Source organism: Nuphar pumila, chromosome 1 (genome assembly GCF_984573655.1).
Source record: "Nuphar pumila chromosome 1, dmNupPumi1.hap1.1, whole genome shotgun sequence".
Lineage (NCBI taxonomy): Eukaryota > Viridiplantae > Streptophyta > Magnoliopsida > Nymphaeales > Nymphaeaceae > Nuphar > Nuphar pumila.
Genome location: NC_143249.1, coordinates 13,607,853 through 13,624,821, shown reverse-complemented (window position 1 = coordinate 13,624,821; position 16,969 = coordinate 13,607,853).

Below are 16,969 nucleotides of genomic sequence, written 5' to 3'. Positions count from 1 at the left end.
ACGGCATTCATGATAAAAAAAATCCAATGCACCTTCCTCAATATTACGACATTTTTTTATTAGTTTTTTCCGATGGTCTTCTTTTAATCACGTAACTATTTTATTTATTTTTATTTTTATTTTTATTTTTGTTTTTATTTTTATGACGAGAAACCCGTGCAAAGCAAGAAAAACCCCAGGTTAAACCCCACGACCATCCTGCCTTAGCTGTCTCGCCTCTGAAGTATGAATGAAAAAAAAAGAGATGCTTAAATGCTTTAGATTAACAAGAATCTAAAATAAATAAAAACAAAAAATGAACATAGAATAAAACTTGCGTTCTTTATGAATGTTCATTGTTCAATGATTCTTTTTTTTCATTGAAAAAATGTTTTCATTGAATATTCATAATACCGTATAATCTATTTTAAAAACATAAATTAAAAAAGTAAATTTTTTTAAATAAAAGCACTTATAATAACAAACTTCATGTTTATGTGTCAAGTTGGGGTTAGGCAGACCCCACCAGTTATTCAACATACCACTGGGTTTTGAACCTGTAACGTCCAACCACAAGCAGAGGTGCACGGAGAGTACCCGGTGGTTCTCGGAAAGAGACTTTATTTCGTATAAAAGAGAGCCTTTTTTCATAGAAAAAGGCATCATTTGAAATAGGATGTGTTCCGTCATATATTTAATCCTAACCATCCAATCAATAGCTAGATGGTTCTGCTGGATGGCTAGGATTGAATGTACGGTGCACCTTGGTGGTGATCACAAAGCAATGCCTTTAAAAACAAGTATTTGAAAAATGAAAATAAAAAATTCTAGCTAGCAATTGAGGTGAAGCTGCTTGTTCAACACGAAATTAGCCTTGGCTGAAGAGGCATAATGTGACAAACTATGGTTCCTTGTAGCGATTGAATTAGACTTGTTCCATGTGGGTAGGGACATCAATTAATTAGGGTTAGCCTCAGATTCAGCCGGTATCATCCAATTAGTAATTAGATTCGGATTTGGAATGCAACTCTGTATCCAAATCCTTATTGGCCTTGGCAATGTTGCTCTTGATGAGAAGTATCACCTCATCTCTTGTGCACAATTGCTTGTCAACATCATAAACCTTAGAACTCAAACTTGGTTTTTTGGAGCCTCAATAATGTATCATGGCACACCTTCAAACACTTCAAGTCTGTGGCATCCTTTACCATGACATCAAAGGTGGGGTGCTCTTTTACTGCAACATCTAAGCATGTGCACAAGTTCATCTCTTATGAAATTATGAGTTTTAACCCGTGTCAATGAACGCAATGATCTTATGAGCATTCATGTTCCCATCAAACCTCATAGAATAAGGTGTTACACCCAATAATGCATGATAAGAGATGCCTAAACCTAGTGTAATTTTTTAGGATTATAAATAAATAAAGAAAATATTTTTATTCTTAAGTTGAAAATGTGTTTCTAGAGTTTAAATTTCATTTATTGATATTTTACATGTTCAATTGATCATTTCTAACCAATAAAAGTATAATTACTATTTTTAGAATTATTTTAGAATTTAACTATTTAAAATATTAAATATATAGTTAAAATTATATATTTTAGTGAGTTATGATTTATTAAAATATTTTTCAAAGTGTTTTGAGCTTAACTAGATATGTTTTGGAAGCTTGAGAACGAATTTTTAATCAAAAGGGCAATTTCATCAAAAATATTTTTAAGCGGCTAATGTTTAATGATTGCAGGGTATTTAAATTTTTATAATACATATTTTGGTAAAAGAAAAATAATATTTTAGAATGGGGTTTGAAATATTTGAACTTATAGTGAAGGGAAACCCATGAAGGTCAACCCATCAAGTGGACCGAATCCACCTTGGGATCCATTTTTGAGGCCTTTAGTGAGGACCAAACCTACCTTGGGATTTGCACCCAAGAGAGGGGATCTGAATCCATTTGAGTTGGGCTGGACCCAACCCAACTAGACCCAAAGGGCACTTTAGAAGGGGCGCAAGAGGGGCCCTCTCTTCTCCTTCCTTGAAAACTGTGCCAATTGAAGAAGAACCTTGAGAGACTTGAGATTTTTGGGATTTGTGCCATAAAATCCCCATCATCTCCTTTTTCATCCTTTCAACCCTCTTCTTCTTCTTCTCGATTTTCCTCCGTTTCTTGGGATTCATGCACATCATCAAGCATGTTTCTCTGTGTTGGGATCTGCACCAGACCTGTAGCTATCTATCATCCTCTCCTACTTCCTCCATTTCGATCTCTCTTGGGCCCCTAGCCGAGCAAGCAAGGGAGGGTTGTGTATGTTCGCCCCCGATGATTCACTGAATCCCACGTCCGTGTTCGAGGGATCGAATGAGCGCCACGTATTCATGCACATGGGGCTCGTATTCCCGTGTATGTTGACATAACTTTGCATCGGACTCTGGTGCTGTTGCAAAGACTTAATCACCCTTACTTGCTTTTCTTGCCCTGAAATGACGGTTCGAGGAAATGACAAAAATATCCTCCATTCAAAAGTTGTGAAACGACGGGTGGGGAAAAGGACAAAAAAGTCCTCCTTCCAGAAAGTTTGATGTTAACCATTTAAAGTGGAGACGTTCGCCTGTGCCATCTGTTGTAACAGTGCTCCCATTATCAATGTTCCAGTGTTACAAAACATTCCAGTGTCTTCTCTTCATTACTGCTGTCGTTAGGCATCATGAAAGAAAGCAATGATTCACAAACATTCCAACCAGTGCCATCAAGGCACAGTGAGTAGCTTTTCATCTCATCATGCTATCGATGAAGAAGGCATGTCGTCTTGTGTGCCATTAAGTCATTGTTTGGTTATTGCAGGTAGATCTTGTTATTACGAAGGTTGGAAACTTATCGATATTTTTAAGACGCTGGGACCTGTTGACAAGAACGCTTGTTTGCAGATGCTAGGAAGGGCCTCTACCCCATCAGGTATCCTACAGTCACTCATCATATGCATTGTATCTCAAACCGTTCTATTAGTAACAAACTCTCGTTTTTGTGAGATACATTTTTGTTAGTTAATATCGATTTGTTTGCTATTATGTTCAAGTTCTTCCTTATCGATTTGTAATTTATTGTGCGATATATTTATCGACCTTTTCGATAGTATGTTTTTGTATCGTCGAGTTATAAGTTATAAAAACTGAACTGCCGTATCGATTTTCAATATCTGACAAATCGCTATACATATCGTTTTGTAAGATATTATATGTTTTGTAATATGTATTTGTAAGATATTTGTACACAGACTTTGAAAACGTTTGGGTGCAGAAACACATCTTGACACGCATGGCGGGGTGATTTTCGCATGCATATCGTTGCTCTCTCAGCGACTTCTATTGAACTCGCTTTAGAGCCTCGTGGATATTATGAGAGCGTTATCGTCAACACACATGTACGACATGTTTATTTTATTGGCATGGTAAGCGACACGTCGATGCTCAGCACAAGCAAACATCAAACCACACTTGCTTTGATACTTTCATTCATTAAATCGTTGCTTTGACTTGCGTAACCCTAGTGGTATTCGTTCTTATATGCATCTGGATTAAATCGTAGTAAACCTATGCCGCTTGCTAACAGAAATTGATATATTGCTTACAAAACATTCCACTGTCTTCTTTTATTTGTTGTTGTTGTTAGGCATTAAGGAAGAAAGCAATGATGCACAAACATTCCAACCAGTTCCATCAAGGCGGCGTGAGTAGCTTCCCAGCATCATGCTATCGATGAAGAAGGCATGTCGTCTTGTGTGTCATTAAGGCTTTGTTTGGTTATTGCAGGTAGATCTTGTTCTTACGAAGGTTGGAAACTTATCGATATTTGTAAGACGCTGGGACCTGTTGACAGGAATGCTTGTTTGCAGATGCTAGGAAGGGCCTCTACCCCATCAGGTATCCTACATTCACTCATCATATGCATTGTATCTCAAACCGCTGTATTAGTAACAGACTCTCGTTTTTGTGAGATAATATCGACTTGTTTGCCATGTTACTGCAAACACAAATTGATATATTGCTTAAAACATTATTGAGCTTATCATCAGGTTGTAATAAAGACGATGTAGCTCAATCAATAGAAAGATCTGGAGAATTGAATATCTATACTTATGACCCAACTGAAGAATTGAACATCTGCACTAACGATGCACATGAAAAGAAGGGTGCAGGCATTAGACCCACTATTGACTTGAATGTTCCAGTGGAAGAAATGCAATTCAATGATGAGGTAGACTACCATGACAGCGCACATAATAAAAGTGTATGCACCGGGAATGTACACGGAAGTACACCTGACTTCAATGTTCCAGGAGAAGAAATGCAATTCAATAATGATCCTGATTTTGATGTCAGTACACTTAATAAAATCGTAGGAACTGGGAATGTACATGGAATTGCACTTGACTATGTTCCTGTAGAAGGAATGCATTTTAATAACGAAGAAGATGCATATAAATTTTACAATGATTATGCCTTAAAAGTTGGCTTCAGTGTGAGAAGGTTTTCTTGGTCAAAAAATGCACAGGGTGTCTTGGTTAGAAAGACATATGTCTGTTCCAAGCAAGGTTGGAAGAAATCAATGGGAAATCCAACTAGGAGCACGTCAGAATCAAGATGTGGATGTCAGGCGAGATTGGTTTTGAGAAGACATCCGAATGGGAAATTTGTCGTGCGTACTTTAATCAGTGATCATAATCATGATTTATCTGCATCATTTATGACTCCTATGCTAAGGTCACATCGTAAAGTAACTGTAGCTCATGCTGCAATGGCTGAAATAGCCGATAGCGCCGGCATTGCACCAAGGAAGACATACAATTTGTTTACCCGCATAGATGGTGGTCGCGAAAATGTGCCATTCACACCTTTGGATCTTAGAAACCACTTGAGCAGGAAGAGGACAGATAACATGAAGAATGGAGAAATATGTTGTTTGGTTCGTTACTTACAGAATAAATCAAGCAATGAACATGGTTTCTTTAGTGCAATGCAAGTGGACGCAGATGGATATGTCGTGAATATGTTTTGGTCAGATTCAAGGTCTAGATTAGATTATGAATGCTTCAATGATGTGCTTGTGTTTGATACTACAGTAAAGATTAACACTGAACAATGGCCATTTGCGCAGTTTGTGAGAGTGAACCATCACGCACAGATTTGTATATTAGGCGGTGCTTTTGTGTATGACCAGACCAAGGAAACCTTTGAGTGGTTGTTCAGAGTATTTACACAGGCAATGAACGGGAAGCATCCTGAAACTGTACTCACAGATGGTGATCACGGAATTGCGGCTGCAGTGCTTCATGTGTGGCCAGATGCACATCATCGCCTGTGTTTGTGGCATATCTTTCAAAATGCAACAAAGAACATAGGACACATATTTAATCAGAATACAGGGTTTGACAAACATTTTACAAGGTGTGTACTTCGTAGCGTAGACGAGGTCACCTTTAAGTCAGATTGGGACAAAATGATTAAGACATACGACCTTGCTGACTGTTTGTGGTTACAAAATTTATATGCAGAAAAAGAGAAGTGGGCATTGGCATATGGAAGATAATACTTTTGTGCAGGTATGATAAGCACACAAAGAGCCGAATCTATGCATGCCACGCTGAAGAAAACCCTGTATTCATGTTTAACAATGTTTCGTTTCATGGAACAATATAAATTATTTGTAGACGGTCTAAGACAGAATGAGCTTGAACAAGACGTGAAATGCTTCAATACACGACCTCTAACTTTTGGCATGAAAATATTGATGCGGCCTGCAGCTCTGTATACACTAACTGTATTTGAATGGATCAAGAAAGAGGTGTTGCATGTCATGAATTGCAGAATAGAAGAATTGGTGCAAACCGAGAATATGCACAAATACCATATTTTTTGTCAGGGCGAAAAGCATCAGGAAAGGCAAGAAGCGCATGTCACGTACAATGTTGACAACGGAAGAGTAGAATGTTCATGCAAAATGTATGAATTCAAAGGTATCCTATGCTGTCATGCATTAAAGGCACTCAATCAAGAGAAGATACAAGAAATACCTGAGTCTTACGTAATGCGAAGATGGACGAGACGCGCGAAGATTGAAATGCTCGTTATGGACAATGCGAGTAAATCTGGTGTTGACGAGAAGTGCCACATAGTCTCCCGTTACCAACAACTGTGTAGGTCATTCATGCATGTTGCTGATTTGGCATCGAGAAGCGAAGAAGGCTATGCATGTGCGAGAAAAGCTGCAACGGAGTTACTTGAAAACGTGAAGTTAATTCACATTAAGTCTTTTGCAGCGAATGAATACCAGCCGAAGATAATGTGATCGAACAACGTAGGTCAACATCATGTCTCGCTTGACACTCCCGAGAAGTTGTGCCGAAGCGTAAACATTATCTTCAACAAGTCAGTAGTGAACGTTGTTGATTATGATGGACATATTCATGAAGCAAAGGGCATCAAAAGAAAACCTGCCTCTGATCGCAGTCATCGGAGGACAAAGGGTGCACTAGAATTGGTTGGCAAGAAAAGGACTACGAAACAACCAACCTGTAATAAAAAACAACAAAGCCCTTCGAATGAACAGGTATGTAAAACATTATATTGCTCCCCATTGCATGAAGCTTGTCAATTAGCTAACTCATGTAATGTTCATCATGCAACAATACCCTGCAGAAGTATCGGCAAACGTTCAAACCTACATTCCTCCCGACCAGATTTCCGACAACGATCGCTACAGTTTTACAAGGCTTTTGGTATGTAATCGATGTTGCGAGGAGGTAGGCATTTCTTGTGAAACTTAATTCAGTGTCTAATATTTTCTCTTTCATGACAGGCTACGATGCAGTCGACAGATAGGTTTGGGACACAGGAATCTCGTGTGGGCTATTAACTTAGTTGGCATGCCTCTTTGCATGACCCGATCTCCACAATGCCGGATTTTTGGAGAGTTTATAGTCGTTTGTCATTGACGACTTGCGGTTCGTGGTTGAATTTGTTCAAATCGATAGATAGCGGGTTTTTGCTTCTAGTTGTTCTAGTTGTTTCAATAATATACCTATGTTTTCTTTCAGCTAGACTGTTTTGTTATGGTGTTTTTGGACAAGATCTATGATGAACTATTCTATGGTTTTCAAGATAGTTTTTAAAATCATTTGAAAGATACTCTCCTCCGGAATCAACTCTAAAGATTTTTTAAATTATCATTAAATTGATTTTTAATCATCATATGATATGTCTTAAACGATGCAAAGACTTCATGCTTATGTTTAAGAAAGTATATCCAACAAAATCTTGAATAATCATAAAAAAATAACATAGTAAGCAAATCCTCCCTTAGATACTACGAGTGTCTTCGCCTCGAAAGAATAGCGCACAAAGTATTGGCGAAGACAAATACAGCGATTGTTTGCCATCGCTGATTACAGCGATGCAAATAATCAATAGATAAGGAAAGGATTTGTTGCCATCGCTGGATACTTCGTGCTTTGAGTCGGAGAGCGATCTGTGGCATCGTAGCATAGTGATTTGTGGGTATTGTTCGAATGTCAAATCACACATGGAAAACGTATTTTTGAATATTTAAAACTTAATGAGCGGCATTGAAAGACGTATTTTTGAATACTTCGAACGCAAGCATTTAATTTGGCGGCGGTTATCAAAAAAAGGCGGCATGCGAAAAGCCGTATTTATATTTTTTTTAAACGCAATCAATTAATTAGCTTCGTGCTCTGAGTTGGAGAGCGATCTGTGGCATCGCAGCATGGTGATTTTTGGGTATTGTTCGAATGTCTAATCACACATGGATAGCGATATGTGGCATCGCAGCGTAGAACGTTGTTGATTATTGTTGGACTGTCAATCTTAGCGTGATGCGAAGGATTGTTCAAGTGTGCTGCGATGTGTGGCATCGCAGCGTAAAACTGTCAATCACTGTGCTGCGATGCCACAGATCGCTATTCAACGATAACCACAAATCGCCATACACCTCCAGTGAACTTCTTCTCCAGCAAATCTTTCGCGTTCCCGACACCTCCACTTGCCTTTTGAAATCATTATTGTTATCTTGTGAAAAGTTGTATCCATATATTATAAATAAAAGGCTACTCAATGTGTATTTTCCAACGGATACCCATAAATGTTTGAGTTTTCGTACAGTATTCATTGATCATGTTGGTTGAGCAGTACATCTTTTAGGTCATAAATAGTCGCACAAGCACTGAAAGGTGTGTTTGTCTTCTACTTCGTGAACCAGCAACAACCAAACCGACGGTTCCTTCATAAACCTGGAGATCCGCCCTCGAACATAGAAAATTATAGTCGGTGAGGCAGACGAAGACAGCTACACGACCAACAATGGCGAATCCTCGGTATATTGTCTACACATAGTCTACATGTTCAGCAAAATCCGTCTCTTTCATGCATTTTTTGCGATTTGTTTTTGTGTACTATATAATGTAATTTAAATATTGGTCGTTGCAATGTCCGCATTCATTTCAGTCGAACATCCACCGACGAAGTTGGGCGAAAACTTAGTCAATCACTCCTGGAGGACATCAACCGAATGCGCAGTGAATTCGCATAATGCAACATGATCAGTAATTTTGTTAGTATTAAACTAGTAGTAGTTGTCTATAAACGTAAGCCATGTGTACGTATGATCAATACAACACCATATTTGCTGCAAACAGACTATATCCGATTTCATAAATTATATTAAAAGCAACGCACCAAGCCAGACTGTGAGCGTCGTCAGCCCATATTTCATGGTATATCGGTTGTATTTTATGTTGCTTTTCATTATTGATTTAGTCCAATTGATTCGTATGTTAACGTTGGTGTTAGCAATGTTTCTTTCGGTTTGCAGACTATATTACGCCGTTTGCCATACTCCAGTGGATTTCAAGACGGCAAACCTTATTGGGTTAACGGTAATCACTGCAGAGACCTTATGACAAGTGAAAAGGTAAGCAAACAAACCTACAGTGCAATATTACAGCTTGACAGTAGTAACAACATTTTTTTGATCTATTTGCAGATACTGATTCCTACACTCTAGCAGTCTGAAAAGCATTGGGTCTTATACGTGATGGATTTACGCGAAAAACAACTATGGTGTTACAAATCGTTGGAAGTTGACAGTGGTTTACGGCTAGACATTTCTCATCTCGTAAGATTCCATCTATATGAGTATCGTGTAATGTACTGGGGTCATGAATTTACTTTCGGTCGCATTATTCTCAGATCAATTTCCTCATAGCCATTTTGGGAGTCGATGTCAGCGAGTGGATCTATCGCACGACATACCATGCTCCTTTACAAGATAATGGCGTTGATTGCGGCATATTTGTAATGAAGTACATTAAAGCGATATACAATGGTGCAGAACCCTGTTTCAACGTTGTATGTCATTCCTTGGCCTCTGTTATTGGCAATTAAGGGCATGTCTATTGCTTCTAGTTTACAATCTGTTTTTGCAGGTTGATATACCCGGATTCCGCGAAGAACTCTGCAAAAAGTTGACGTCCTTTCTAATTTCGGAGGAAAAACTGACGGAGGCGAGGTCTAAAAGGCTTGTAATTGATAAAAGATGTGCGCTCAACCCGCGTGATTGACAGTCACAGGGTGAGACTGCGATGCGTGCAATGAACAAAGACTTCTAATGTTCGAAATGATAATATTCAACATCGCTATGAAATGTTGTATGCTTAAACATCGTTTGAATGTCGCGTTCTTATTTTACGAATAGTACAAAGCGATATGCTTGGTGGTCTAACGTCGAACTACACTGCTACGACCATGAAAACCTGTGCCAACATTTGAAAATTGCTTGAATTTTAAACGACGATTTCTTCAATTATGATCTTACAGACCTATGAAAAAGGTATAGACGGATACGACAACTGCGTCGAAGCCGCCTATGCACTCGATTGAAGAATAAGTCGTGTATGCAGGAATTGTGGAATTGTCGATTATGTCGATTCCTTATTCGCGAAGCAAAGTGGAACTGTGTGTTGTGTCATTCAAATATTAATGAAACGTCCTATCACCCTCCGTCAGTTTTCGAGTATATACGTCAGTTTCATTAAACCAAAAGCAAATCTTAAATAAAAAAGCACTCCGCATTAATGAAAACAATGTCATGCCAGAAGGCTATTCTGAATGGTAGTCAATGCGATTGGACCGAATCTTTGGGTCTCAAATAAATCCACAAGTACGTCTAAAGAAATCGCCTTAGGTGTACATTACCGTCGGTTCATCAATACAGCAATTTCTAAGAACAAACCTTTCTTATTGATAAGTTCACGTAATGCGATATTTAGAAATATCTTTCGCCAGAGAAAAATATGTTGGTCGTACTTGTGCTGGTCGAAAGCACCAGCAACCCAACACAATATGCTGGTCGAAACAGAGAAAAACTACAGAAAATGGGTTACCGCCTGAACTAGGAACCCAAATCTATCATCAAAATTGCACCCAAACACCCAAATAGCCCTTCAAATCAGTCCCAATCTATCACACACCAAAAAATGACCAGATTACAATTGATTTGGGCAAACAAAACCCACCGATAGCATCACAATCACAAACTTTTTACATTCAGGGTATTGTTCATCAGTTTTTTCAGAAAATACAAGAAAATCCACTAAAAATTGAGATTTCATCCGACCATTAAAATTCTTGATTCATTCAATCACAAAAATCAAGAGCTAATGGGATCGAACATCAATCGACCAAAAGTTCAAGACTTCAAGGTTGGTACGGACGTCAACTGTGGAGAACACAAGCTGAGGTGGGTCCCAGCACGACCGATGCAGATGAAGCTTCTTCCTCTCACCGATCTTTAACAAAGCACCCTTTCATTTTCAATAGAGCTCTGATACCATATTGAAATCGGGAAACCAGCAAGAACAAAAGGAGAAGAGAGGAGAATAGAGAGGGAAGACAACTTAAGTTTCATTAGCAAAAAACCCTGAAAAGGTTACAACATATAGGGGTCGACCCTCTTTTACACTACATGACAAAAATTTAGATACCCACTAACACCTTGAAACATTACAGTTATACACTACATGACTTGGCGGAGCTCCTGCTGGCCACCCTCAGCGCGACTGCACCACTGGGTTACTGTCGAGGAGGACGGCGAGAACGGTGATGGAGGGCCTCGTTAGGTTGTATAGACAGAGCAATCGATAGGTTTCACTTTATACTATTCTGTCTGCCGTTCGTTTTAAACTCAATCAATTTTCCGCATATTTTGTCGCGTATTACTGGAATATGTTCCTGCAACAAAACAGGTAATGTGAAATCCAATATATAACAGGAATACCCAATAACATCGGATACGAAGCTCATACAGCGTGGAAACAAGGTTGTTCTCCATTGTATATTGCTTCAATATGCTTCATTACGAATATGCCACAATCGACCCCATTACTTTGTAACGGAGCATCGTCAGCACAGAGCAACATCCACTCACCAATGTCGACACCCATTTGCCCGTTAAGGAATCCCGCCTGTGAAAAAGGGATAATATATTACAGTCCGGTCCACCTCGAATAGCTACTTCACCTTTGGGTACAAGCTTACCAAATGCATAGCATCGCGTTCTACGCCACTGTGGCAGTCCAATGAGTTGTAGCACCATAGTTGTTTTAGCTGAAAATTCATCTCGTATAGGACCCAATGGTCTGGATGTTGCCAGAGTGTAGAAAGTAAAATCTGTGAATCGATAAAATCATTTTTCGTTTCAGAGACTTATCGTGATGGGGATGTTACGAATAAACCTTGGATAAGAGGTTTGCTCACTTACCTTTCCAAATTTTGAAATGTCTATGCACTCATCATCGTTGTTCTAATAAGGTAGTGCATCTTCGAATCCTATGCCGTATGGCTTTCGCCGGACGTACATCTGTTGCACAAAATAGCAAGGTTTAACCACCAAGAAACGTGAGTACGTCATGAAAGCAAACAGAACAACAGCGGCACAGACATACCATGAAATACGGGCTGATGATGCGTACTGTATTGCTCATTGGGTTGCTCTGAATGTAATTGACAAAATCATACATTGTCTGGTTGCACAAAGTTACAAACTTCAGAACATGCAAACCGATGACCTAGAAATTGATAGTGGACAAATACTTACAAAATTACTGATAGTGTTCCCATCTGCAAATTCATCTTGCATCTGCTCGATGTCATCTACGAACTCGTCAGGGCGTTGCCGCCCACCCGAGACTGTGGATGTTGCACTGAGTGCACCATGAGCGTGGTATTCAGGATTGGGCATTGAAATTATTGTCTACAGTAAACAACACTAGTCCAAATACGACATGAAAAGCCAAATGTTCACTAAACCGCTCAGACGTTTCAAAGAATATACCTCTTAAGCGCTAGTCCTGGTACTGTGGATGTGGTTGTCTTCTTGTTCAGAGCCGTGCGTGGCCGTTTTGCTGCCATCGTCCACTCCATTGGCAACGTGCCTGGTCGTTTAGCTCCCATCCTCCTATCCGTTTGCTCCGTGCCTGGTCATTTTTCTCCCCTCGTCCACTCCTCTGGCGCCGTGCCTGGTCGTTTTGCTACCATCGTCCTCTCCGTTGCCGCCGTGCCCAGTCGTAGTGCTCCCATCGTCTTTGGCGTCGTGCCGGGTCGTATTGCTCCACTAGTCCTCTTCTTGTCCGCCATGGCTGGTCGTACTGCTCCGATTGTCCCCTTCTTCGGCGCCATGCCTGGACGGAGATATCGATGACACCTTTGCAACGGAGATACTGAAACACCGTCCTCACCTACAAAGGTAAAGTGCTTTAACGTGCAGCCATTTTTTGAAAACAACCCGCTAATTAATTGATTGCGTTTAAAAAAAATATAAATACGGCTTTTCGCATGCCGCCTTTTTTTGATAACCGCTCCAAATTAAATGCTTGCGTTCGAAGTATTCAAAAATACGTCTTTCCATGCCGCTCATTAAGTTTTAAATATTCAAAAATATGTTTTCTACGTGTGATTAGACATTCGAACAATACCCACAAATCACTATGCTGCGATGCCACAGATCGCTCTCCGACTCAAAGCATGAAGCTAATTAATTGATTGCGTTTAAAAAAAATATAAATACGGCTTTTTTGTAAAAAAATGTAGTTATTCAATCATACATATATGTGTTCTAAGGCTGTCAAAAAAAAATTATAGTGACACAATCATGCATATTTGTGTTCTAAGATTGTGATTTTTTTTTATAGTGATTCAATCATGCATATATGTGTTCTAAGGTTGCCAAAAAAAATTATAGTGATTCGATCATGCATATATGTGTTATAATGCTTTAAAAAAAATTCATGGTGATTCAATCATGCATATATGTGTTCTAAGGTTGTCAAAAAAAAATCATAGTGATTCAATCATGCATATATGTGTTCTAAGGCTGTCAAAAAAATTTCAATCTGCCATATATATGTTCTAAGGCTGTCAACAAAACTTCATAGTGATTCAATCACTCATATATGTGTTGTAAGGTTGTCCAAAAAATTATAGTGATTCAATCATGCATATATGTTTCCTAAGGTTGTCAAAAAAATTTCATAGTGATCCAATCATGCATATATTTTTTCAAAGGCTATCAAAAAAATTTCAATCATGCATATATATGTTCTAAGGCTGCCAAAAAAAATCACAGTGATGCAATCAAGCATATATGGGTTATAAGGCTCTCAAAAAAAAATCACTATGATTCAATCATGCATATGTGTTCTGAGGTTATAAAAAAAAGTTCATTAAGAATCAAACATGCATATATGTGTTCTAAGTTTGACAAAAAATTCATAGTGATTCAATCATGCATATGTGTTCTAAGGCTGTAAAAAAAAGTTCATTTAGAATCAATCATGCATATATGTGTTCTAAGTTTGACAAAAAAAATTCATAGTGATTTAATCATGCATATATGTGTTCTAAGGCTGTTAAATTTTTTTTTTAGTGATTCGATCATGCATATATGTGTTCCAAGGCTTTCAAAAAAATTTCAATCTTGCACATATGTATTCTAAGGCCCTAAAAAAAATCATAGTGATTCAATCTTGCATATATATGTTCGTAGGTTGTAAAAAAAAACTCATAGTGATTCAATCATGCATATATGTGTTGTAAGTCGGTCAAAAAAAATTATGTTGATTCAATCATGCATATATGGGTTGTAATGTTGCCAAATAATTTTATAGTGACTCAATCATGCATATATGTGTTCTAACGCTGTCAATATTTTTTTATATTGATTCAATCATGAATATATGTGTTCTAAGCTTGTCAAAAAACATTATAGTGATTCACTCATGCATATATGTGTTCTATTGCTGTCAAAAAAAAATCTTAGACATTGAATCATGCATATATTTGTGATTAAATATATGTGTTCTAAGGTTGTCAAAAAAAATCATAGTGATTCAATCATGCATATATGTGTTCTAAGGCTACCAAAAAAATTTCATAGTGACTCAATCTTGCATATATGTATTCTAAGGCTCTCATAAAAATAAATCATAGTGATTCAATCATGCAAAAAAGTGTTATAAGGCTGTCAAAAAATATCATAGTGGTTCAATATTGAATATATGTGTTCTGAGGTTGTCAAAAAATAAATAATAGTGATTCAATCATGCATAAATATGTTCTAAGCTTTTGAAAAAAAAAATTATAGTGATTCAATCATGCATATATGTGTTTTACCGCTGTAAAAAAATTTTATAGTGATTTAATTATGCATATATGTGTTCTAAGTTTGTAAAAAAAAATTATAGTGATTCAATCATGCATATATGTGTTCTACGGTTGTCAAAAAAATTCTAGTGATTCAATCTTGCATATATTTGTTCTAATGTTGTCAAAAAAAATCATAGTGATTCAATCAAGCATATATGTCTTCTAAGGTTGTCAAAAAAAATTCATAGTGATTTAATCAAGCATATATATGTTCTAAGTTTGTCAAAAGAACTTCATAGTGATTCAATCATGCATATATGTGTTCTAATGCTTTCAAATAGAGAAATGACAATAATGATTTCAAAAGGCAAGTGGAGGTGTCGGGAACGCGAAAGATTTGCTGGAGAAGAAGTTGACTGAAGGTGTATGGCGATTTGTGGTTATCGTTGAATAGCGATTTGTGGCATCGCAGCACAGTGATTGACAGTCCTACGCTGCGATGCCACACATCACAGCACACTTGAACAATCCTTCGCATCACGCTAAGATTGACAGTCCAACAATAATCAACAACGTTCTACGCTGCGATGCCACATATCGCTATCCACTTATGATTAGACATTCGAACAATACCCAAAAATCACTATGCTGCGATGCCACAGATCGCTCTCTGACTCAAAGCACGAAGCTAATTAATTGATTGCGTTTAAAAAAATATAAATACGGCTTTTCGCATGCCGCCTTTTTTTGATAACCGCCGCCAAATTAAATGCTTGCGTTCGAAGTATTCAAAAATACGTCTTTCCATGCCGCTCATTAAGTTTTAAATATTCAAAAATACGTTTTCCACGTGTGATTTGACATTCGAACAATACCCACAAATCACTATGCTGCGATGCCACAAATCGCTCTCCGACTCAAAGCACGAAGTATCCAGCGATGACAACAAATCCTTTCCTTATCTATTGATTATTTGCATCGCTGTAATCAGCGATGGCAAACAATCGTTGTATTTGTCTTCGCCAATACTTTGTGCGCTATTCTTTCGAGGCGAAGACAAATACAACGATTACGAAGACAAAGATCTCTGTAAAAGTAATTTCAATTGTAATCATTGCATTTTTGGAAAAATGAGAAGCTTGACTTTTGAACAAAGATCTACGTTTACAAACAAATCTTTTGAACTTGTGCACTCGGATTTATGCTGCGATGCCACAGATCGCTCTCCGACTCAAAGCACGAAGTATCCAGCGATGGCAACAAATCCTTTCCTTATCTTTGGATGTAAATGTTTTGTCCTTACCGACAAAAATGGCAAACTCTCACCAAAAGTCATTCCTTATGCATTTCTTGGATATTCTGAAACTCAAAAAAGATTTAGATGCTATGATGTTAAGAACGACAAACTATATGTTTCTAGGAATGTGACTTTCTTAAGAAACGTTAGTGGTTTTGAGAAGGATGAATCCCATAAAGAGAATATGGATTACTCTTTCTTGTTTAAGTTACTATCTAGAAATGATGATATTTTTAGTGATGATGAACTCAATTAGTTTAGTAAAAAAGAAAATATAGATGAAGACAACCATCCTTCTTATCAACCTACTAATCCTCCCATAGAGGAAAGTTTATTTATTACCGAGACCCAAAGTCAGAAAGATGTAATAATAAAGAATTAAACAGTAAAAGAATTTCACGTTACCGCAACTCATTATACAATTACAACAAATGTATAGCGTGATAAAAATGAAAATCTAGGATTTATTCCGTGTCACTGGACGAATCTGATGAAATTTCATAGACTTGTCTCTCACTTTTTATTGGTGGACCGTCTATCCTGGGTGGCCTCCTCGTTGCGAAACCTTGCCTAAGAAGACTGATCATCATGTCCACCACTGCATTCAATTGGGTCCCCATAGTGCTTACTTCTGTCCTTAATTTCTTATTCTCCCTCTCAATAAGTTTGAACCTTGCGGCAGAGACAATCTTCTCTTTTGGAGCAAGAGTTCGGTCTTCCTCGTGATTTGTTACTGATGGACTAGTCGTATTAACCAGATCGAGGCGACGTTTTGGTTATAGAGGCTGGGCTACAACATGAGAAGGGACAGTTGGGAGGCATGGGTTGACAATTTTCTCAATCTTCCGATTTCACCGCATTGGTTCCCAATAGCTTTCGAAATAGAAGGGATCAAATTGTCGTCCTTCATGATCATACGGTACGGCAGGGAAACCACCTGAGTTCCAATTAAATAATTTGTCCCTGTACCGATCGCT